We start from the raw sequence: 25,210 nt of genomic DNA, 5'->3' as shown, positions 1-25,210 counted from the left end.
TGAACACAGCTTGAAAAAAGTAGCCAAATGAGAATTGGTACATTTAATTATATATTCTTTACAGTTTATATAAGCTCCCAGGCCTAAAGGACCCAAGCTTGAGATGAAAGAACAGCCACCCACCCCATCCAGGGGTGATGTGGGTACTGTGTGTAATGTCTGGCACTTAAGAAAAAGAAAAAGAACTGACATTTCTCTTTGTTTGTCTTTTTTTTCTTTTCTTGTTTGTTTTTTGTTTTAACTAAATGAGGTTTTATCCTGGTGGATATAAGTTTTGTGGCAAGACAACAAAGGTAAGACATTTTACGACTAAGTTTTACAAATGTGAAGCATAAACTGGGACTTATTTGCCTTTGTTTCCATAAATCTTGGTCATAATGAGATGAAACTTACAGGTTTAGAATCTGTGAGATGTGAACTTTCAGTAGATGAGTCGTTTGTCTGTGTTCATGCTGTCAGGTCGACACGAGGAGCCATGATTTTTTCCATATTTTTTCAGACTTTATGTACCTGGTCTTTCAATTGTTTGTTTTCTTAACTGTGTTTGTTTGTGATAGAAATGGTTTTACTGAGCTGGTAGCTGAGATTCTGGACTTTCTGTGGATACCACACATGTTTATAGTTACATCTACAGACCTGACGCTACACCCGTAAACAAGATGTTAACCCTTAACTCCCGGTAGCGGAGGCTGCAGGTGCAGAGGTGAAGCTAAACGGTCCAGCTAAGAATGAAAAGTACAAGAATTTATAGGCCAGAAATGTGGATAATGAAGCAGTGAAGGTGCATGGATGGAAGTTATTGTGCATATTGTGAATATTTCTCTCTCCTCACCATCTAGAAGCTGTGAGATTCTAATCCTGCTTTCTGTCTGTTCACCTGATGCTGATATTCATCACATATTGTTCCTTCTGTGCTTAGAAGGAAGCAGCTTCACAGCTTTAAATTCATCCTGCTGACTTTTTACCTTTTAGTTAGCAAATCCTGAACATTTCATCCTTCTTTCTCATAAATGTTTGATTTTGTAAATATGAAGAAATATTTTAGCTGTTGCTGTTTAAAGAGAAAACTGCTGCTAAACCTCTCAACCTTTCCAATCCAAAGAGCCATTTTTCTCTCAGCCCAGCTAAATAAAACTATAGAGCTGCAAATGTTACGAGACCCTTTGAAAAAACTGACAACTTATAATTTTTTATAAATATCTTCTATAGAAAATTTGTTTATATTTTTTAAGAACCACATTTTTATTTCTATTTTTAGTTTTTTAAAATAAAGAAAAACATAAAACCTTTGCAGTAGACGGACTTTCTTCTATGTGATGTAGATATTTGTGAAAAATGAAAAAATAAAAAACATAGTTTTTAACGTAATGACAAGATAAATATGTTGTGGAACCACTTGCTGCTCTGGAGCTGATTTAGTGTTTGTAAACCACAATTTACTGTATTTTCTTCATATAGTAGTAGGCCTTCTTTTAGAAGAAAATGACATTTTGCACATAACAATGTTATTAAATGCGATTAATCACAACATTTCAAGCGAATAATTGCGATTAAAAATTCTAATCGTTGCCCAGCACCAAGATATGCAGTATCTCACAGAAGTGAGTACACACCTTGCATTTTGCAAATATTTCATTGTATCTTTTCATGGGAAAACCCTATAGAAATTAAACTTTGATATACAGGACATCAAACTATAAAAACTAAACTTTCATATCCTGTATGTCAAAGTTTAACTGAATTAAATTTAATTCCAGAGACTTTGAACAGTAAGTCTCTTGAATTGTCTTGTACATGAAATGTGCTATACAAATAAACTGGCCTTGCCTTACAAAAGATCTTTGCACACAACAGGGAGAAACAATTCTAATAATGTAGCATATCAAAATCACAGGGAGAAACTCAGCTAAAGGATCCCACTAAGCACTGAAATCAGACTCTAGGTCTGCAGGTGCCCTATGCAAAATGGAAATTTTGCACCCCATCCCACGTAGCAAAATGCTTACCAAAACTGAAGCTACATAACTTAGTCACACACATTTTGTAACTAATGTACAAATTCTTGTCCCTTTATCAACCTTTACCTTTATGCATGTTTTCCCCGTGCATGCATTGGCTCTTTCCAGGTACTCTGGCTTCCCGCAACCATCCATAGTTATTTATGTTAGGTGAACTGTTCATTCTAAATTCTCCCTAGGAATGCATGTGAGCCTGAATGTTTGTAGACTAGGAGTTTCTACAGCGTAGGCTACATACCGCTAACTGCTGGGATTGGCTCTACCCTGTAATCCTAGATTGGAAAAACAGAAGTAGAAAATAGATGAAAACAAATGTGGATGTGCTGCAAAGCTGCATCATATCTTTACTAGCTCACAGCACTAGCTTCAATAATATTTGGGTTGTGTACAATGTTAGTTGAACCTAATCCATCAAAAGAGGCTGAACTAATATTTGTATTTCCAGCTAAGTTTTCCAGATACAGTGTCAATGAAAAGTTTGTTGTAAGTTTGGTGCTGTACCTGTTTTATTTACAGCTGCAGAATCTCCTTACATTTTGTTTAACTTCGGTCCATCATAATTTATCTTTGCAATTATGGTGAGCCCACACCTTATTCTATGAAAGTGGACTGAGCTGAGATTTATTTTCAGCTATCAAACCCATCAAGTGGGCTCTACTCCCAACAAGAGAGGTGTAAAACTACAGCGCTAATTTACGTTAGCATAACATAGAGTGTAAACAAAAGCTACATTAATCAACAAATACCACACAGCAGCTGTTTTCCCTTCGCCTCACTTGATAAATTAATTTGATAGTAATTTCACAAGTTTATAAGCACAAACACAGTATTCACTTGGTCCAAACATCATTACATTTGTTGTTGTAAACTAACAGGCCACCAGTTTACTTGACTAATACATCATACAGTCACACACATTCATTTATTGAGTGCTGAGAAATAAATTAGACTAAAATCTTTGTAAATCAAAATAAACTTTTTGGTTAATTTAAACAAAATTCCGGCTCTTACTTGATGAGGAGAAACTTTGCCAGCTCTGCATCCGTCTTGAAATTAATTCAGACTTCTCCACCTTTCAAAAGATTCTCTAACATTGATCCTCGTTTTATTCCGGTTTTGGTCGTTTGCTTTTCTAGCAGGATGCAGATGCTTTTTAGGTTTTTCTGAAACTATTTCTGGTTTGTTTCTTCATACCTGCAGGCTGCTGCTGTTTTGCTGACATAAAATACCAAACACTGCTGTTGTTTGGCAACCATGGAGAGTCGCATATGATTGGTGAAGGAACCAGGAAGTAGGAAAGAGCTTCACAGTGCACCGAAGTTATTCTGTCACGTAACTTTTACTTTGAAAGCAGAAAAGCTTTACAAAAACATTGTTAATGTAGAGAGACAGATTGTTCATAGGGAAGCTTCCTTTTTTCCCTCACAACCAATGAGAATGTTTTAAATTATTTTTATAGAAAAAAAAATCCTAATTATTTAGCCTTTGTTTTATGCATATGTATTATGCTTGTTTTCATATGTTGAATGCTGGGTAATTATGTTGTACTTATGTTGTTTATGTTGCATCTTACTGTATTTATTTTACTAAATCTGTTTATGTCAGTATGTCGTTTTGTGGCTCTGATTAAAATTATTCAGAGATGAAGCGATCCATATTGAAGATGTTGGTGTTTTAGAAGCCAGGTCAGAGTACCTCTCACTTCAGACTATCATTCACTTTTTTAGTGATTGCATATCATTTCGATTTGTACCGTTTTTTTTTACATTTTGCAGTACGCTGAAGAAGAGCAGCAGTACTCGATAGACGAGGAAGAGGTGAATGATTTAAGGAACAGTTCAAGGTATATTGGGAGATAATTTTAGAAATTCATTACAAAGATAACTGCTTTCCCCATGCTGGAGTAGATGTTTGCTTTCACTGGCACAGCATCACCCATGAATATCGATTTGCCTCTCTTTGTTTTTATTTATTCAGATGATGAGGCATGGTGTCCTGCATTATGTCCGTAACCGACACACATGGCCATCTAGAACCGGTTCTTGTCAGCATGAGCCTTCGGAAGACTCTAGCCCAGATAAAAACTGGATACAGCAAGGTAATTTTAGAGTTGATTCTCAGTGTATCCATTTCTCTGTAATTAAAGTTGTAAAGCAACTCCGACCATAATAATCTGATGTGCTTTCGGGTTCAGCAGCTCACCCGGCAACGATTGTTCTGGACAAACGCTGGCTGAAAGATGTGAAGAAGTACATTACTTTCCGGTATGCCTGTCAGTCTGACATACAGTTGGAATTATGTACAGGGACGACTTGCAATACTTTACATTGCAAGCAGAGCAAATATATGATTTGATCTGTTAAAATGTCACCTGGAACAAGCACATCTGATGCCTGTACTGGAAGCCGGACATAGAAGTTTAACATACCTGTGATCTGTCTCTGCTACCAGGGTTGACTTACTGAAACATTTTCTATTCTGATAAGTGGTACTATGACGCTGGTTGTCAAGTTGTTGATTCAACCCAGGGTTTTCAATCTTGACCAGTGCCTGCTCACATAAAAGGGGTGGAGTTTGCAGAATCTTAATTTACTGAAGAGGAGCAGACAATTATTCTACAATAATATGAATAATTCTAACAACATCATCCTGGCCAAAAGTGGGAAGAAATGCTGGCAGAAAATGGTCCACAATTTTTTATACAACATTAATTAATCTAGAACATAAACAGACAGCAATCTGATCACTGTTTCACTTTATTAAAGGCGAGACAAGTTACTGCTCTGGAGGAGGTTAGCTACTAAGATTTGGTTGCCATAGTGATTTACCCAAGTATAATTCTGAAGTTAACCCCTTCAGAGAACATCTAGCTTTTAGCACAGGCCTCAGAAGAGCTCAATTATCATTATTATTATCATTATTATATTTTTGCACAATATGATAAGATGTCTCCCTTCATTTCTTTTCTTTTATTTTCTCACCAGGACAACGTGTCCTTTGGAAAGTCCTTTGAAAAGTTTCCAAAACCATGTCCTCATGTATGCTGGGAAGCATACAAGACACAGACCTTGTTTGCTGCAATAGACTATAATCACCACAACCACCACCTACCAGCTCCCAACTGTGATGGACACAAGATGCAAGTCTCTTTTTTTTCAGGCCAATCTAATCGTCCTTTCTGGGACTTATATTTTGGAATGTGTATTTATTAAAATCTTTCTATTTCAGATACCACTGGCACTACCACAAGAAATACAGAAACTGGAGTGCCTATACTATAAAAGAGGCCAAGCAATACAGCTACATTCCAGACCTGCAGAAAGCCAGCCTTAGAAAGCGGCTGTCAAGTGGAGCGGGTCTTCCTAAGCCACAAACCCTCAGACCAGACGATCCTAGACATTTGGGACTGCTCGCAGTAGTTTGGGACTGCTCGCATAGTTAGGCCTATAGGGTAACACTAGAGTAGTTTAAAAATAATGTAGGAAAACCATGACGTCTTTAGTTTTCCATGAGTGTATTTAGGGACTAAACATCAACTCAGTTAATTAAGACTGACCTCAGTATCCAAGTAATTTGCAGACTAAGCTAAATCTACATGATCATGTTTAACAGGAGGCTTGCAAAACTGCTAGTGTTTTCAAAGTAGCTAAAGCATAAAAATGTGAAGAAAGATTTAAGAATGAAGTGATAAGGACATATCAGACTTTTTTGTAATGATTAAGGACACAGATCAGGTTGAGACAGACACCAGCTCCCATGTCAACAGAGCGACAGCTCCCAATGTGGAGCTAGTCACACACGGATCCAGTCAACCATCACCAGACAGTAAACCAGAACCACCACAGGGGAGAAACAATTTATGCTCCTACTACCACATCAAGCTCCATTGCACCCTGGGAACAACCAACTCATCTTCCTATGGACCTTTTTAAACATGTCGGAAATATTACCACTTGGTGATTCAGATCATTAATGTAAAGATGTTTTATATTTCATGTCTCTCTGATGTGACCGTAGTTATTGCAGCAGAGAATGTGAGTGTGGGTGACAGTGGTCAACACAATCATTTCCTTTCTTATATTCCCCCCTGATAAAGTCTTGCCCACCATGTGGCTCCCCATGTATAAAAATTTAACTCCACCACTAGAGTGGAGAGACAGAAAACAAAAGGTCTCGTGATGAAGAGGTAAAGTTCCAGACCTGTCGTGTGTTGATTGATACTAAATTTATTTCGAAAAATGAGGTAAAAACTAGAAACAAAATTTTTGACCTTGAGTTTGGTGCTGTGTGCTGAGGTTGGACCACAAAAACAGTTTAATCCTGATTTCATGAAAATAAATATCCTCTTTTATCCTTCTCATCCTTATTAGGCCTCTTCTGCATCCCCATTCTTGCAAGACCCCCTCCACCCACCACCCTCAACTGATTTGGACATTCGTAGATTGGCTGCTCAGCCCCCACCTCATGCTTGCCTGAGATGAAGTCCTTTCCTCTTCCAGCACTGAGTGCCGCTTGGCTCACTGCTGTTTAACACGACAAGAGCCCAGAAAGTAAACAGGGACATTATTTCACTCGACTACACAGCATGCAGCCCCTCTTTAGCCCAGCAGCCTCCTCCTTCTTTTCCTGTGCCTTTCCTCCTCATATCCCCTGTTATTGTTTTCACCATCTTCTTTCACTCAAGCATGTTGGACTAAACTAAAATGCACAACCAGGGCTAAGGGTATAATCCAGTCTAATCCTGCAGATGCCTGCAGGGGGGAGACTGCACTAACTGTTTTCCCATGAGATAGGAGAGCAAACACATATATGTACACATATATACACTCACTTGCTCTCTTTCATCGCATGCTCTTGTTTCCTCAGCACCATCCAGACAACACTGGCTAAGTGCATGCACCTGGTAGAAGATGTATTTCTTGACTTGTTGATTTACATGGGACTTAAGTCATTCTGATGCACTGGACTGAAATGTGTGACTGTTAGGACACATGTAAGACATACTGAAGTTCAAAGCTGGTCAGCCAGATTTAAAAGGAAGGTCTCAGGGGCTCGGGAGAGGAAGCAAGAAGAAGTGGGTAAGCAGGAAGTGAGCATTAGCAAATCACTTGTTTTTAGAATGACTATAATTCACAAATAACAAACAGTTAAGATTTGCAATTCAGTTTGGAATCTTTGTCTAGATCTTTAATCTTTGTTAGACTTGAGCCTTAATCACCTGGGGCCTCATTTATCAAGCTTGCGTAGGGACAAAAACTGGGTACACCAAATATAGCCAACTTTTAGGATTAATGAAAATCAAACTTGTCAGGAAAATGTTTCTACCTCCATGGCAACTCTGACCCTGGCATATACACAAAATCTAGAAAAACAGGAAACTGTGACACCAACAGCACAGAATAAAATCAAGGAAATGATGTGAAATGTGAAACATCTGTGCACAATCCACTATTACCTTTCACACCACATGTTAGACATTAAAGCTGTTTGCGGAAATAAATAAAGACGCACATTCCATATTAATTCTCCTAAAAGTGCACACTTATCATAGCCATGGCTATTGATAAGCTATCAATGACATTCTTGAGCAGTGGTGATCCTACATCTCGTGAATTTGGGGACCTAACTCCATCCTCCACAAAGCTCGGATCAAGGATGAAATGACCTGCTGTGAGTCCAGACTTGTGAACACTTGTGGGATCAGCTTGGTTATGCTTCACATGCAACAGTGACCAACACAACCAAGGAATGGGAAGCCATCCCACAGGAAAAAATATAACCAGACTGGTGACCAGCATGAGGAACAAGTACCAAGCAGTTGTACTTACATATGGATCTTCCACACACGTCTGAGGTAGTGTGTGGAAGTTATTAATTGTTGGAAAGATGAGTAATCAGGCTTTCCAACAACATATAATACAACACCATGTGGTATTATCAAAGCGGAAAAATAATCAACAAAACACAAATGTCCTCACTTGTGCAAGTTTGTGTATGTAATATTATGGGGTGTTTATTTCACCATATAGTGTAGTTAATTTCTTTGTGCTTCAAAGTACACAAAGATTTGGCTTCAGACATGCTTCAGTATCTTTGGCCAAAGTCCACAAGTTAACTAGCAAGTCAGAAGTACATTCATAATTTGCAAAAATTGAAGGTCGCAAAGGATGCAGAGACATGTACCGGGGTAGGCAATAGGTTTTTGTTAGAATGGTAAAACTGTCCCACTTAGCCTGAAAGAAGGGATTGGTCAGTACACAGAAGCATAACAGCAGAGATTGTCTTTGTGGCAACATTACACCAGCAGGTCACTGAAGTGTAAGCAGTACTTTTGACCACAGAAACACTCTTTTTATCTGTTCCATATGTGGCTGGTTCCCTTGCAGATCTCCACATGCTGACCGCTGTCACAGCTATCACATTCACTTCTCTTATCAAACACTCTGAGCGCAGTTTCTCTCACACTTCATATGCCTAATTTACTTTCTTGTTTTATCCTGTAGCACCCCAGTGAAGCAAAGGTGGCACCTGAGCAGCCACCTGAATACATAACAACAAATGAAAACCAATCAATCAGTGTTTGGGACAGCAAAGCGAAGCAAGGTGGAAGTATATAACGGGAAGCGGGCTTTTAAAGCTTTATGACATTCCTGTGTAGATGGAGATGGGGGTTTGGTGGGGTGGGGTGGCCTCTGATGTTCCACAGTGGTCCCAGAACCCCACTTTCATTAGTGGACTGGCCCATAAAAGAGCACCCAGAGCACCTGACTGCCGGCCCAGCCAGCGCCAGCCCCCCTCTGCCTCTTTGCTTACTGCCTGCCTCCGCCATGCCGCCTGCCCTATAAAACATCTGGTGACACAAGACCTCGACTGTTTCAGCTAAGTCTGCCCGCCACACTCATAAACAGTCTCTGGTCTAATGCAAGACAGAGGTGGCGTGAAAGTCCAGGGCCAGACAGACCAGATCTGGTGCTCACATACAGAAGATGCTGTTCAGCCTCCACAGCCCAGGAAGCACAAGGTCTGGTGTTTACTCTAACATCAGATAAATCAGAGCACAAATAATGCATCAAACAGACTGGGGAAACACATACACACCGACTTATTAAAGGTGACACTTAACAGCCTTCTTGATTTGTCCAGCGAGAGCTGAAACCTCTCCAGGTAAGTCCACAGGAGGTCCTGGCTCTCGATTGGTCAGCTACTACTTCTTAATCACGCTGCCATCCTTTGTTAGACTAAGCAGTCACTCACATCAAACAGAATGCAATGGACAATAAATACAACAGCTTATGGGGGGAAAAGGCTGAACTCAATGAGACATGTCTGTCCATATTTAATTTAAGGCCGGCTGCTTTCGAGGAGGCTGGGGCCAAGCCGATCAAAGGCCAGCAGCGTGCTGCTGCAGCTCCTAACCACTTAGCACCTTTTCACTGCCTTTGATCTGATAATTAAGAGGCTACTCCAAGAACAGGTGGCACTGATAAGTGTACTGCTAAACCAACAGCCGAGTGCATACACTGTCAAAGTCCTGATGTATAACTGGATACACAACAGCACTCAGTAACAAAAAGACTCCAGCATGTTCATTCAAATCAAGCTAAAACACTAGCTAGCTACGTGCAAATAGCACAAACCACTCCAGTAAATGACGAGGCAGAGATGAAAGTCATAATAGACCAAGCCTGATGGAGGATGTTGACTGCTGAAAGCATGGACAGGAAAACAAAAACAGGGTGAGACAGAGAGAATTGTGGGGGAAAAGGTGGGGAGTTCAGGGCACACTGAGATGGCCGTCCATTACTGAATGTGATGGGCGATGGGGGCTCCGGCTGTGGATGTGAAACGACAGATCCCTGTTGTTTTGTTGGCTATGGAGGAACAGGAAGCAGAGGTGTGTGCACCGTGTCATTACATCGGCTTTGAAGATGTCCCTACTCAAGAGAAGAGGCTCCACATTAAAACATAGCTCAGGGGAATGCTCCAGACTACCAACAACAGACGGGACCACACTGCATGCTGGGAAAGAACACATGAAACACCTTTCATCATGACCAGCTCCTGAAGACCAGAATCTAACCCCACCCCACCACAGAAACATTTTATTTATGGTTGGAAAGGGGTAATGAGATGCATACAGAACATACTACTTCCTGTTTTGGACTTGAATACTAAAAATGTTTAAATGGATGAAAGTTTAGCCAAATGAGAAAAACATGTATTAAATTTTAAACGTGATACAACACAGTTTTTAATTTCATTTGACACACATATAAAAAGATTATGTCTTTATCATACACTGATTAAAAACTATTCTTCCATTTCCTTTCATCTTGTGAACCTTTTAATCATTCCTCTTTTCTTACGTTCTTCCTGCACATCTTTTATCTCTTTGTTGCTTGAGGCAGTGTAGTTTAGTTCAAATGTAAATATAACTTCATATTACTTAAGTCTTTACTGAAGAAAAGACATCTTTAAAAAGTCAACACACACACTCACACACTTCCTGTATTTTGTAGTTGACTCATTCTTCTAGTAACCTTTTAGTGTTTCAACTTTAACAGCCAAAATACATGGCTGTCTGCCTACAGTCCGCCGGTCCTGTGGAGATCAATGGACAGGTCTCGCCTGGAATATGACTCCTATCTGAGTCCATCTCAGGAGAGGATGAGGAGGAACCTATTCCACTTTGCACCCTTTTGAAGTGGTTTTAGGGTGGACAGTGTTGCGATGCATCATGCAGTGACAAATGAGGTAATGAGAGACAAGATGGAGGAGAAGATATCAACCACAGGTAGTGGGCCTGTATCCTCAGATGACTTCCATAAATTATTGCCTTTCCCAACTCAAGAGGTAAGATTAAGATATAAATCTCTTGGGTCTTACCTACAAAATTGTTTTAGACATACTGGATGGATATTAGTTTTTTAATTTATCCTGGTGAATGTTAAAGCCAAAGCAAAGCAGAGGTTTCAAACCATTCAGGGATGTAAGGGTAGAGAGACTTTTATGCATGTCTGGAAAACCTTTGTGACTAAATAAAAATCATAATAGCCCTGTTTACACCACGACACTGCAAAAGATAAAAGGTGGGTTGTGTTCTGGTCTCTCGTTTACATAGTAACAGACTTTTGGGTGGATGCAACCGCAAAGCCTCCAGAGTTAAATTATCGCAACACAAGACAAGTCCCATCAGCGTAAACAGGAAGTAGAATCTGGCGACGATGAGTCTTTCACGCAGGCCTTTAACCCACAAAATGCACTGAAACAACAATGGCAAACCTCTGTGTCATGTTTGTGCTGCTACATTTTTTTCAATAATTTGGTCTGTTGAAGCAAAACATGTTTCTGGTAGAGTATTTATGCTGTTAGCCAAGACGCAGCGGTTATATCCGCCAGATGGCGCTTCTGTTGTTGGGTTGTGTTTTGCAGTCTTATGAGGATGCTGTACACACCTGGGTGTGTTGTTGAAAAGTTTCACTGCCCACTAGAGGCCTGGCATGTGCACTATATCGTTTAAGTTTATTTTAAGTTTATTTTAAAATGCAATTAGTTTTAAAATATTATATATTGTACATTTTAGCTTTTAAGTGGTAAATAAGAGGGGGAATGTAAAACAACTCCAGACCTGGACATGTTGTAGCCAGTGTTGTTTTTAGCAGGCATCTCAGTTTTAGTCTTAGTTTTAGTCTTCAGGACGGAAATGCTTATTGGTTTCAGTCACATTTTAGTCATTTCTAAGTTTGATAGTTTTAGTCCAAGGTCAAAGGTTTTAGTCAAATAAAAAAAGAAATAGTCTTTTAACAAATTAATTTAGGTTAACGATATGTTTTAAAAAGTGGAATTAAGGTTGACAGGTTATAACAAGTATTAAAATTCATAAAACAAGTTAACCTTAATGTTTTTGCATAATAACCAGATCCTTTACCAGACTGACAGCTTTAGCAGAGACTTTCCCATCAACAGGGATGAAATGCTGCCGTGTTATACTTAACTGCTGTTGGGCAGAAAGCTTTTATTTCTATATTTAACCTTTTTTTCATGAATTCATGCCCTACTTCATCATCCAAAAATGTCACACAAGAAAATAAGTTCATAACATGACATAACATAAAGCAACACACTGTGAGCTTGTTGTTTGGTTATTTTCATCAATAATTACAAAATTAAAAGGAATGGTTTTAGACTTAGAAGATTTCCCAACCAACAGCAAATACTTTCTGATCTACTTAGGGTTATGTGTTGCACAGTTAAAGTGTTAACTGTGGAATTAATTACTCCAAAAAAAACCAAAGAGCAACAACATCCTTACTTTGGTAACTGTGGCTTTATTTGGATGGATGAGGAACAAATTCTCAACTTGACCTGGTCTGCCAGTGAAATTATGATGGATTATAGTTAAAATATGTCCATATATCATTTCATCGCTTCCACCAAACCCCTTCATCAACGCTGCCGCCATGATTCATCTATGAATGAATAAACTGCTTGTCTGTGTGTGCGCTGCATGTCTGCTGGTGGGCGTGGCCAAGATGCAGCAGCATTGCTGACTGACACAAGAAATGTTGTGCATTTTTAATGTTGCACCTTGAACATTATTGTCTCGTCTCATCAACGAAATCTCACAAACGTCTCCATGTTTTCGTCATCAGACAGCCATTTTTAGCTCGTCACCGTCTCGTTATCGTCATGAAAAAAAGGTTCGTCAACGACATAAATTCGTCATCGTTGACGAAAACAACACTGGTTGAATCAGTTTGAGCAGAAGCTATATTTTAGGTTTTGACACCACATCACTTCTACTATATATCACACACTTGCAAAAGTTTATCTGTGTTGATATGGTGTGTTGCAACCAGAACCGTGTTGGAACAGGCTGAGATATGTCTGTTTAAGTCCCACTATTCTATTCTATTCTATTCTATTCTATTCTATTCTATTCTATTCTACAGTCATTTAGCAGACGCTTTTATCCAAAGTGACTTACATTTGAGAGTAAGAACAACACAAGCATGAATTCAAACAAGATTGGACGTCATAATTAAGTGTTAGTCAGACCGCTTTTGAGTCCAGTTTGACCCAGGTGCTGTCATGTAGTGCTAGTGCAGTGCATATAATTTTTTTTTTTTTTTTTTAAGTCATTTTATTTAAATACAAGATCACGATTTCATCACATAATATCATCTTGGGCATAAGTGCACACAGCTTCTTCAGTATTTGGTTGAGCCAAAGAGCTGGACAAATCTTTCTAACTCATTTAGTTAAGCTAAATGAGTTAGAAAGACTACGACTGTAGATACACTGTGAGTAATTGCACTCCATTGATATTGTACTGAACATTTTCTTAAGTCTGGTCATTAAAGTTGGAGCCATTGTACTCCTGCAGGGCTTCAAACATGCAAAACTGTGAATTTTTCCTCCCATCATCCATGCAGGTGAGCAGTTCCTCACTAGAATGATAAAATGTTATATAAAGTTAATTTTCCAGACTATTTGAGAGTCCAGATTAAAGATGATTTCTTTCAATCAGTTGCGATCACTGCCAGGCTGTTGTCATGTCAGAAATAGGTCAGAGCTTGTGATAAATCAGATGATGAATTCCTTCCCCCCTTTTCAAATCAAGCTCCACAAACACAGAAATCCACCTCCTTCTCCCGACAGCTAACAGCACACGGGTGAAAAAAGGTTTCGGGCGAAAAAGAGAAAGGAGGAGAGAAAAATAATTGGACCTTCCCTCCCCCAATCCTTCAGCCTCCTATCCTGCTCTCCCCCATCCTCGGCCACAGACATAATTAACACAGACCAAGTGTGGAGGCCTGGAGAGAAAATCTGCTGTTTGGACAAAAAATGACCAGTAACATATTGTCTGTTTTATATACATGCATGCAAATAGTGCTGGTTGCTCGTCCAATGTAATGAAGCCCTGTAAAAAAAGCTGGCAAAGTCATTCATTCATAAAATCCCAATGTGTGACTATTACTCTAATTACAGAGCACGTCGGCCCCAATTAGCCCACTGCTTTTCCTCTGTTTCATTCTTGATTAACAGAGCCCTGGTAATTATAGGTTTCATGAGAGGGGGGTTTTAAGGCATTAGCCAGCTCACACAGCAAGCTGTTAACTCCATCCGTGTCCCTTCCACAATGCAGGACCTGGCTGTACATCCGCGATCCATCCCCGCACCACTGAGTGCTTGGTTTTCTTCGTCAATGTGTTGTCTTTGTCTTACACACCTACTTCCACCACAGCATGAGTTGGCCCTGGAGCCTTTATATTTCATAATGAAGAGGGAAAAAAAGAGTGATGAAATAAATTGAGAAAAAGAAAGAGAAAGAAAGTCATGGTGGCAGGAGCAGGGCTAAGGCTACAGCCTGCCCAGGCAACAGTGCCATGTGTTAATTACACATGTAAAGCCTATTACATCCAGAGAGGACACCTGCTGGCAGGGGAAATGAGGCCAGCACCAGCGCCTGCCACACAGAGTCAAATGAGCCCTTGGTCTGCCGGGGAGATGATAGTACTCTGATTACATTTTCATACAGCACCAGGATTGGAGGGCACACTTAACATTCAAATCATTCTCCAGGGAGTCATCACAGGTTGAAATTGAAATGTTCCAGGTTGAAGGGTCATCACTTAGAGTGCTCAGCAGCCGCCGCCGCGACAGGTCAGTGTCGCGGTAAAGGTGCTGCAGATGAAGAGAGACTGAAATCAACTGGTGCACCATGAAGTGTGCTCACACACGGCTGCACAGCCATGCTTTTCTAACTTTGTTGAGTCCTTTTACTGACACTAACCAGCACATCAAAGCACCACTAACCTAATTCTAAACTAAAAAAAAGAAAACTTTGACACTCAAAATTCCCTTTAATTTAGGTTCAGGATCTTTATCCCTGAATTTGGAAACATAAAACAAGCCCAACACACAAACACACACACCTAAATAGGGCTGTGCAACAGCTGAAATGTTTAACCGTCATTCATGGCACGATTTTCTGCAAATAATCATGACTGTTAAGCAAATATTGCGCACTTTTGTGTTAAATGTGCTGCGTTATAAATAAAAGTTATGTAACTTTTGGTTTTCAAACACTAAACAGCAGTATTCCCTTCATACAGTAACAGTTTGAATATTTCCTGTTAATTTCAACTTAAAAATGAATGCAATGAAGTCAAATATAAACGATAAAGAAGGATGAAAATGAAATATTTATTTGTTAAAAGGAAACAAGTCAGCAGTATAAATTTCAAAGCTGTGTGAAGCTGCCTTCCTATTAAACACAGAGGGAACTGAATTTCCAGCCTTGAGATGTGTTTCCCTACTGGAACGGACAAAAAGCAGGATTAGATGCTCAACACGTCTAGACAGGGAGGGAATAAGAATTTTGGCATTTCGGTAGTATTTCCGTGGTATGAGCGCAGTGAACAAGTTTTCAGTGAACACTTCTGTCCCTGTGCTGGAGCTTCAGCAGAGCTGGAGGAGGAACATGAATCTCTGCATGACACTGGTTCATCCCAAATGCTCTGAGATGCATGATGACAGCCTACCTGTACTGTGAGCTCTCAGTCAGTAAAACATCGACTTATCTTGACTCTTGTCTTATCTTTTGTTCTGTCCCTCCATAAGAAGATAATGTCTTCTTGTGTGTCTTTGTTGAATCTGCCATAATGCACATTTAAAATAAGCTGCTATTGCAGTTTCTACTTGCGATCATGTAACACGTGTAAAGTCAAACCTCACTGCAACATCATGCAGCGTCACAGAAGAAAAGGTTATGATGTTCGGGTTCTCAGCCTCATGCTGCTGCAGCTCCAGAGATGGGTACGATAAATATCATTGTGCCATCAAACAAGTCAGGAATGCAGCGTTTTAAGGTTGGAAAGTTATAAAGTGCATCTTTAAAAGTGATAACATGCTTACTTGCCCAACCCTAATATATAGACCCCCTAATATATGTAGTTCATTTAGACAAAAAATATTTCAGTTCAATGTACTATAAGCTAGCTTGGACACTAGCCTGGGCTACTTTCTTATAAAACCTCAGTAAAAATCTAAGTCAACAGCTTAACAGCTGTAATACAAAAAACAGCAGCTCTTGGTTTTATGGTCCACAGACACTTGAGAGACTTTTCAAATGGAAGATTATGTCTTTAACCATTTTTCAGTCCTGACATGAGTGAAAAAACATTCTAATGAAATCTTTCTTTTTCTAGATCCATTTAGTTTAAAATAAGATGAAGATAAGAAAAGTGGACTGTGGATCACATATGAGTGATGTCAGCATACCATTTATAATTCTTTTTTTAGAAAGGGCTGTTAATATGGGGCAACAAAGTAGAAATCTAAAGAAACACCGAAACTTTCCGAGTGCTCCACTTCTTCCAAAACTGCACCACATTACAATGAACTGCCCTGGATTTAACTCTGTACCAAATGAGCCATGGTCTTTGGAAGGAAGTGATACGATCAACTTCACACCCATCAGGGGAGCTTGTGTACATCTTGCCTTGGGTCTCGCATCCTCATACATATTCAAAGGCCTTTCACAGTTCATTATAAACTCACAAAATCTCTGCTCCTTCCTATCCTAGATGGCCATGTTACATTCATTAAAAGGGAAGAATACAAAGCCTCCCCAAATTATAACGATACAAATTCCTCATGCAATTAGAATTTAACTATTCACCGTCTCACATCTAGGTCTCGCATCAGAAAACATCAAACGCAAGTCTGCCTAATGGATGTCTCTCTGCGTTGCACAATTAACACTCAAGGACAAACAATAAAGAAGTGGGAATCATAGATGTCTGATGTTTAGTTTTTTTAAGGGTTTTTTGTCCTTCAAGGCCATTTGATATGCAGGTCTAAAAAGTAAACACCTTTGTTTTCCTCTATCAAGAGAAGCCCCCTGAGAGAAAATAAATGGGATGTAGCCATGCAGATTGGCTGCAGTGTTTGCTAAAGATAGGCTGCGACTGAAAAAGTGTGAAAGGCAAAGATTAGAATCACAAAATCATTCAAAATATCAGATGCAAAAAAATAAAATAAAATAAAATTAAAAATTAAAAACAAGCCTGCAACTTTGTCATGCCACTCTTGAATCAGCTCACAAGTATGATCACCTCCAATTTCTAGATTTAACTGTAATACAAGTGCAGTAAACTTTTGAAAAGGGAGAAGAAAAAAGTGCAGATACATGTGTGGATGCTTGTTTCAGAGAGACCCTGGCTGTGCAGATCAGTGTATATGTGGATGTTAGATCAAGCCAGATGATGATCTGGTTGACTGGTGTTAGCAGAGCTGATGTCACAGTTCCCGGCTTGTGGAGAGCTGAACGCCAATCGCCTCTCCTGCTGCTTCCCAGACCAAACTGGCTGTTTCTAATGAGACAGGCGGACAGCGTGCTGTCACACTGATGGGGGCACCTGACACATGAAAATGAGACCCCCGATCCACATGCTGGGATGGAGAAGGAACACTGGGAGGGACCGGCAGCGCAAGGGAGTGAAAGGGGGGGGCAACCTACCAGCTGTCATAGTACTGAGTGACAGGTCAAGGAAGGTGGCTGAGCAGCAAAACTCCTCCAAGTGACATGAGACGAAAGGCACATCTCTGCATGCACGGCAGTGCTGCTAACGCTCCTGTCTGACTTGTCTCTGTCATCTGACAGGCCTACAAGGACCAATCCTGTTCCTCTCAGAGACTATTCAGCAGCAGCAACATCAGCAGAACATGTCTCACTGATCTGCCTGCAGATCTTCTGGGTCTCCTGTTACCTCAGCCAAAATTGAATGTGCCAGTTTTTCTCATCCTGCTATTGCTCGCCTTTGATTTTAACTCATGAGAAATACAGTGGCTCCAGTGACGTTTACCATCTAAATGTAGCAAAGCATATCCGGCTATTCCTCCAAGATGCCCTGCAGACATGCCTTTCTGAGTGATGACTGTGGGATTATCTCTCCATTACAGTGATTCTATTTGACAAGCCGTTCTGTCACATCTCAAACGGCTGCTTCCCTTGAAGAGCCAGGTGCTCTCTGCGCGTCGCTCACATCCGCAGATTGCAGGAGATTTGAGACAGCCCCGTGTTACGTTTCATCTGCGGGGGAGAAAGCAGCGCTCGGTCTCAGCGACACTCCCATCCTTCAAGGTGTTCTTGTTCCATCTGCCGGAGGGTCCGGCGGGAATACTTCTCTCTGAGCTCCTTCCTCAGTCCCAGCGAGCAGCCTTTCATGTCAGACAGGATACCAGACAGGAATCCCAGCTAGCATTCGGCTTCACTTAAGACTTACATGTTGACAGAGAGAAAGAGGAGTGTTCTCTTATCTCTGAAAGGTCTTTTTTTTTCTTCTTTTTCCTCTCACACAGCCCATATACCAAACTCAAAACACATGCAGGATTGTAGAATATGGATCAAGAGACCCACCAAATACTGTAATTACAGCAGTGAGAAAAGAGCTCTACAAGCAGAGTCATGCTTTGCATCAATTTCACTCAATTTATTTCCTAACAGATGTGCAAAATACCAATTAAATCAAACATGCTGAATAAACAGGGAAACTAGAAAGATTGTAATAATGCCATTTAACATGTATAAAAAATGTCTAAAAAACAGTCTAAAATTCATTATCAGTGATGGTTTATGATTGTATCATGTTTAAGTCATGACCAAAATAACTAATAAGACTAAATATTTAATTTAAGAAAACACACATTTATTGAGATAACATTGAAAATTCAAAAAGCAAGATGCAATGGCATTAATTCTTAAAAACAAATCATTACTATAATTATCTTCTTGATTCTGTTTGTACACATTAAATCCATCTGCTGCACCCCCCCCCCCCCCCCTCCCCCGCACACACACACAGAAAAGAAAAAAAAAACTTATTTCGGATTTTTGAATGCAGAATAAGGTTGATCTGTATTGACCTGAGCTAACTATTTTTCTTTGGGAACACCTAAAATGAAAGCATTTCAGCATCACTCCATCTCTTCTTACCCTGATGCTCCCATCACCTTGGAACAAGATAAATCTGGACTCATCAGACCACATGGCCTCCTTCCATTGGTCCAGAGTGCTCCACAGCAAACTGAAGCCTTTTTCTCTGATTAGCCTCACTGATTATTTGTTTTATTATGACTACACAGCTACAAGCTCTTACTTTCACTGTTAAACATCCCTGAGTTCTCCTGTTGTTTTTCTCACCGATAACAATCATTTAGGATATTTTTCTGACCACATTTTTCCTGGAGGCCGATGGTTCCCCCCTATCCTTACAGATTTTAATAATACGTTGGACAGTTCTTGACAGTTTTAGTAGTTTCTGCATCTCTTTAGACATTTTCTCTGCTTGATGCCAGTGATTTGACTCCTCTTAAACAGACTAACATCTTTCCCACGACCGCGTCTTCCCTCATGGTTGTTTAAGAAATGAGAAGCTACTCATTGCATCACTTGGGGTTAAATAACTTGTGGCTGCTGAAAGATAATTTCCTATGCAGAAATTATCCAAGATTAATCTTTCTGAAATTTAATAATAATAATAATAATAAAAACAAAATCTCAGTATTTTAATTTATTTAGAGCCAATAAATACATCCATTTTTCTTGTGAACACATTCAGTGAATATCAGTTAGTTAATATTTTTTTTTTTTGCTAAGGTTTAGTAGTAATATTAAAACCAGTGACACATGAACTGACTCTGACTGCTCATTTAAGCTCTATATAATATTCTGCTGGGAATTATTGCACTCCAAATTTCATGTTGTTACTTTAATATGAAACATCTCCCTGAACATGGTAGCAGACCAAACACATTCACCCCCTGCAACAGTATTTCTTGACAGCAGTGCAGTTACACATTGTTATAACCAGCAGACATCTAAAAGCAAAGATCAATACACATTAGAGGGTTAAAAGAGACTACATTCAAAATACTTATGCTTTTTCAGGGGACAAAAACATGTATATCCTTTGTAAGATGTTGTATAACCACTGATGGGTGAGTGGGTCTTGAAAAGATTTTTCATTTTTTTGTCACACACAGATGTCTGACAGCACATGGACCGCAGGAAATAACAACATCAAATTGAATTGCATGGATTTTCCATCACAGTCGAACTAAAATGGACAAAATGTGAAGAGTGTGAGAGCAGAGGTGGGAAGAGGGAGAGACCGACGTCCCTGGTGAGAGCAGGAAATGGGTACGGATGACAAAAGTGGTTGATTTAAAAGAAAAAAAAGCAAACAAACATGTTAGAGAGGCATGGACAAAGATGGGCCGTTAGAGCAGCCTGTGAAAGGCTGCATGTGAAATATCTGCAGCAGGAATCAATACAAGGGCTCCAGCTGAAGCTCAGCTGTAAAGATGGTTGGACTGAAGAGAAAACACATCAGTGTTCAAGGTTGTTTAAAACACTGCAGAGCTGGGAGCAGTAAGGGTTATCTGTCAATGAAATGTGTGTGTTGACTATTTGTCTGTGATTGTGTGTGAATGTGTGTGTGTGTGTGTGTGTGTGTGTGAAGTGGCCACGTAGATGTGGCCTATGAGGCCTCACCTCTCCAGTGAAGTGGTAAATCAGCCATCAGCCATGTGACAGGCTCACTGGCCCCCTGCTCTGCCCAATGAGACATGACCCTCTCAGCCCTGGCCCCGCCCCCTCCTCAACGGAGCTTTGATATCCCTCCTCGCTCCATTGACCAACCGATAGGCGGGGGTGCACCCGCAGCATTCCTCCAAACCAGTGGAATGGAACAGCTGAATATATCCCATCATGCAAAAAAAAAAAAAAAAAAAAAAAAAAAAAAGCCCAGAGGAACCATTGTGGCCTTTGGAAGAGAAGTGATGTGAGGGGTGGGGGCAGGAAGGGAGATATTCAGCCATCCCCTTCAGCCTCATAGAGCGGGCCATCAGCCCAAACCGCCGATGACCCGATGGGATCCAACAACTGCTTCCTGTCTGCTGGCATTAGCGTAGCCAGCGGTGAGGCTGAGCTTGCTGGGCTCTGAGGCCAAGGCACACTGACCTGGCCACAGCTCACTGCGTACCTCACCGGGTGACCACAGACACAACACAGCTGTCACCAATACAGAGCCAAACATTTAGCAAACAAAGACAGTGGAAGGATACACCACACTTTCCCTAAAACCAACCCAGAAACACTTGCCAGATTTGATCTGACATTATTGTTAGTAAAGCTGCTGTGGATTGGCTTTAAAGTTAAACGAGAGTTGAGCCCCTTTTGTTTCATAAAATCTTCTGTTTCCTGAGAAGAAATTTGAAAGTAAGCACTGATATCATGAACCTTTTCTAAATTTCTTCATTTTGTGATGTTATGCCACTATGCTCACTGCTTTGAAGAGTTAGCATCATTTTTAACTGAAAATTCCCCCACAGTTTAGAAAGAAATGAAATGATTGGGATTGATTGGGTCACGTCTGTTGTTTACACAATATTATCCCCTTCATCATGTAAGGACCACCCTTACAAGCAGAACAGGGGCCATATGCCTCATATTAGCAAATCCACATTAGAGTAGACGTCATTATATAGTCTATAATTTAACAACCCACAAAGTTTACACTGCTTATTCTAGGTCACCGGGAAGCTGGAGCCTATCTATTATTACATTTGGATCCATGAGCTTTGCAGTTCACTATTCTCTGTACTTGCAAAATGTAAAAATCACCCAGCAAAAGCTGATACTTTTAGTTTGTGAGCTTCCAGAGTTATAGGAATCATTTGGCAACTTTAGAACGAAGCGCCAGATAGGATGATACTTGCAGTGTCAGCTCCAAGTGACAGAGCTGACTGAGCTGGCAGATAAGATGGCATTGGTGTTTGCAGTATCTATGGCATCAGGATCAGAGTGCAGACACTAGGGTGTAACTCCCTGGAGGCTCAGGAGCAGGCTGCATATGCGCTACCTCCGACACCTAATGCCACCGGCTGCATAGAGCGCAAACACTGCCTCCGCCTCGGCACTGTCCTCTGGGACACTAACTCACTGTTGCATTCACACGCATTCAGCTTGCATCACTTCAGAGCTGAAGTAAACCAAAACCCAGCGTCAGAGAGAGAGACACAGATTAAGGAATTAACTTCCACCCACCAGGTGGAGCTGAGACTTTTCAGAGGATTAAAACCGTCATTTAAAAGTGCAGTGCGAGATCTTCCCGTGTGCACAGGATCTGATCTCTGACAAAAACCATAGCAAAAGTAGTTTGAGTTTCATGGACATGAATTTCAGGCTGTTTAATCGGTAGATGAAAGAAGCTGTTTAAGCCCACCAACATGATTTCTAAGATTTTGAAATCCTTTGTGAATTTGAGATTAGGCTGTTTTTAATTGGAAAAGTGAATCATTGAAAAGTGGTGTGAACAGAAGGCTGGATGATACTGGGATTGAACTGAACTGAATGATGGGACGGCCAAAATCTGGTAATGAATAAGAAGATAAATGAGGAAAATATATAGAGAAATTCATAATAAGAATTAAATTAACGCTAATAATTCTGAGCACTGTTTTGATTTGTGCAGATGTTTGTATTTCTTAATGTTTATATATATATATATATATATAAATGTCTTAGTTTGGTCTAGTGCTTTCTGCAATGGGCTCCCAACTGCTGCTTTCGTTTTTGCCTTTGTGCCTTTGAGCTTACGCTTGCAGTTTTAGCTTCCCACATCTGTTTGGTAACTTCTGGATGGTGGATTTTCACATGACATATCATAGTGGTGTTAAATGATTTGACCCAGCATCCTGTTTGCATTACCTTGACTAAGCAAGTATTGCATTCAGCTTTTTGACACTGTGAAAAATGACCACACCGTTGACACTTAAACACCCCACAATCCTGCAGAATCACTCTCACTGTCAGTTGCCCAAAAAAATAGAGCATGAGCATTTTTTGCTTTTGTTTAATCCACTTCACGTTTTTCTTTCGTTTTTGTTATTTCATGATGGCTCAGTTGATAATCAGTCACATGACAACATGCCTCTTTGCTGTGAGCCAGTGGGATTTAAACTGTAAAACTGAAATGTTTTAAATTTAATTTTCCCATTAGCTCAGATTCATTTTGAATGTCCAGACATTACCAACTTTCCTGCATGGTCATCATATAGATGTCCATAAAAACAAATAACTACAAATAACTCTCTAAAAAAAGTTTAACATGATTGAAAAAAACTTCAAAACCCATTTAGTGTAAATAATTCTGTTTCATGTCTTTTGAATTTCAGCTGGATTTAAATCAGGTTTAACCTTGACGTCATCTTTCTCTTTAGTCTTTATGTGAAAAACCATAATTCTGCTGCTGTTACAGTAATAAGTTTCCTCTTGAGCAATAACAAATTGCAAAATGTTAAGGTTGAACTTATTTATCTGGTATCTTCTTTTTGCTGTTAGTCTCTTGGTTCTTTATAGTTCATTGTTGAATGCGTGCCCTTTAAATTTTATTCATACTTAAAGTAACTTCTGATTAGCCAATCTGTACAAATAACCAAACATGTTTTCTGCAAGTACATATATGTTGTGCAGTCTTGAGGAATTTATAATATTTGCGTTCATATACTCTTTATAACTGCATTAATATACACAGTTGATCTTGTAATTTATGAATGTTATCATAAATCACAAACTGTAAATACTGTAATTAAATAGTTTTAGAATTATTTGCAGTTCTCTTCTTTATTTATCTCTAATTGTTTGGAGGAAACTGATCATGCTTCTCCTGCTGATAATCCATTGAATTTATCATTCACTGTTAACATGGTATTTAGTTTACAGAGGTAAAGGTAAAATCTTACAACAAATTGAACAAGTAACCTTCATCACTACAATTGCCCCTCCAGAGAAATTTCTCAGAAGCCACCTCTGCTACAAAGTGATGGATACAAGTGTGAAAACCATCAATGTGATTAAAAATAATGCTGGGAACTCCAGATGTTTCACCAAGCTTTGTGAGGACATGGAAGCAGATCACGTCCAGCTGCTCTACCACCGTGAGGTGAGATGGTTTTCAAGAGGACTGGCCCTCAAGCATTTCAGCTGAGACTACGCAAAATTTTGCTATGTTTGCATAATGACAATAAAGATCTTGAATCATGAGGTTTTTATTCATTCATTCATTCATTCAGCCTCTGTACCACTTAGTCCGTTAAGGGTCGCTGGTAAGCTGGAGCCTATCCCAGCTTTAACAGGTGAGAGGCAGGTACATCTTGGACAGGTCACCAGTCCATCGCAGGGCCTTGAGGTCTTTATGTTCTCAGAAAAAAAGTCTCCTCCTGCACATTATTATGCAAACTCAAAGTTCACGGCTAAACTTGCCTCTGACATTTTTTCACGGCTGTACTGGCTAAACATCTAAAGCTTGTTACATACTCTGCAAGAGGCAAGAATTTTGATTTTGTTCTTGAAGCCCTAGAGCAAGAAAAAAGCTCGTGTTGTCCGGTCACTTCATACTCAACGAGAAGCTTTGTTCGCGACAGGGCAGGATTACAGAAGGGATGTCATTTTGTTCTCATGGCCTCGAGAACAAGAAAAAACGTTTTGCTTCTTGGGGAGTATGTAACCAACACAAGAGGATGGACATGTTTACACTTTTGTCTCACATCTTGGAAAACCCTCAGGTGAAGATCAGTGACTTCGTTCACAGCACTTCTCACAACTGGCAGAGAAATTTGATGATTGCTTTTCCCAAAAATCCTAAAGAAGGACATGTGTAGATTTTGGACCCATTTTCTGTGGATCCAACTGAAAATTATGTTGCTTTGCCCTCACATCTGGAATCCCAGCTTCTGGAAGTGTCCACTAACAGCAGTTTAAAGTTGCAGTGGGGCAAACTGGACTTGGGCTCCTTCTGGGTGGCTGTCTCAAAGGAGTACCCATGTCTGGCACTGAGAGCTGTGAAGCTTCTTCTCCCATCACGACTACATGCCTGTGTAAATCAGGATTTTCCATTGTGGCCACAAACAAGGCCAAAGCCCGAAACAGACTCAGAGCAACACTGGAAGTTACTTTGAGAGTAAGTCTTTTCCCCATTCCACCCAGACTGATGGTGTCTTGGATCCAGTATGGGTGGAGGCTCAAGTGTCTCATTAAGAGGTGAGCATAAAAGAGGAGTTGTAGTTCCTCAAAAAAAATGGACTGTTGTGATTATTTATTGTTTTTTTTTGTCACAGATATG

General features: G+C 40.0%; 1 long non-coding RNA gene across 1 annotated transcript; it reads right to left on the bottom strand.

Annotated features, from left to right (window-relative positions):
* Window positions 1-4,960: 4,960 nt before the first annotated feature.
* Window positions 4,961-24,063, bottom strand: LOC121649535. Its single transcript, XR_006012133.1, has 3 exons — window positions 23,906-24,063; window positions 13,654-13,663; window positions 4,961-4,971 (listed from the first exon to the last, which is right to left on the bottom strand). It is a non-coding gene; the product is annotated as an uncharacterized LOC121649535 (long non-coding RNA).
* Window positions 24,064-25,210: the final 1,147 nt, after the last annotated feature.

The sequence above is a fragment of the Melanotaenia boesemani genome, chromosome 11 (assembly GCF_017639745.1).
Source record: "Melanotaenia boesemani isolate fMelBoe1 chromosome 11, fMelBoe1.pri, whole genome shotgun sequence".
NCBI lineage: Eukaryota > Metazoa > Chordata > Actinopteri > Atheriniformes > Melanotaeniidae > Melanotaenia > Melanotaenia boesemani.
The sequence above is the reverse complement of the archived record's forward strand: the minus strand, read 5'-3'. Positions and strand labels throughout refer to the sequence as shown.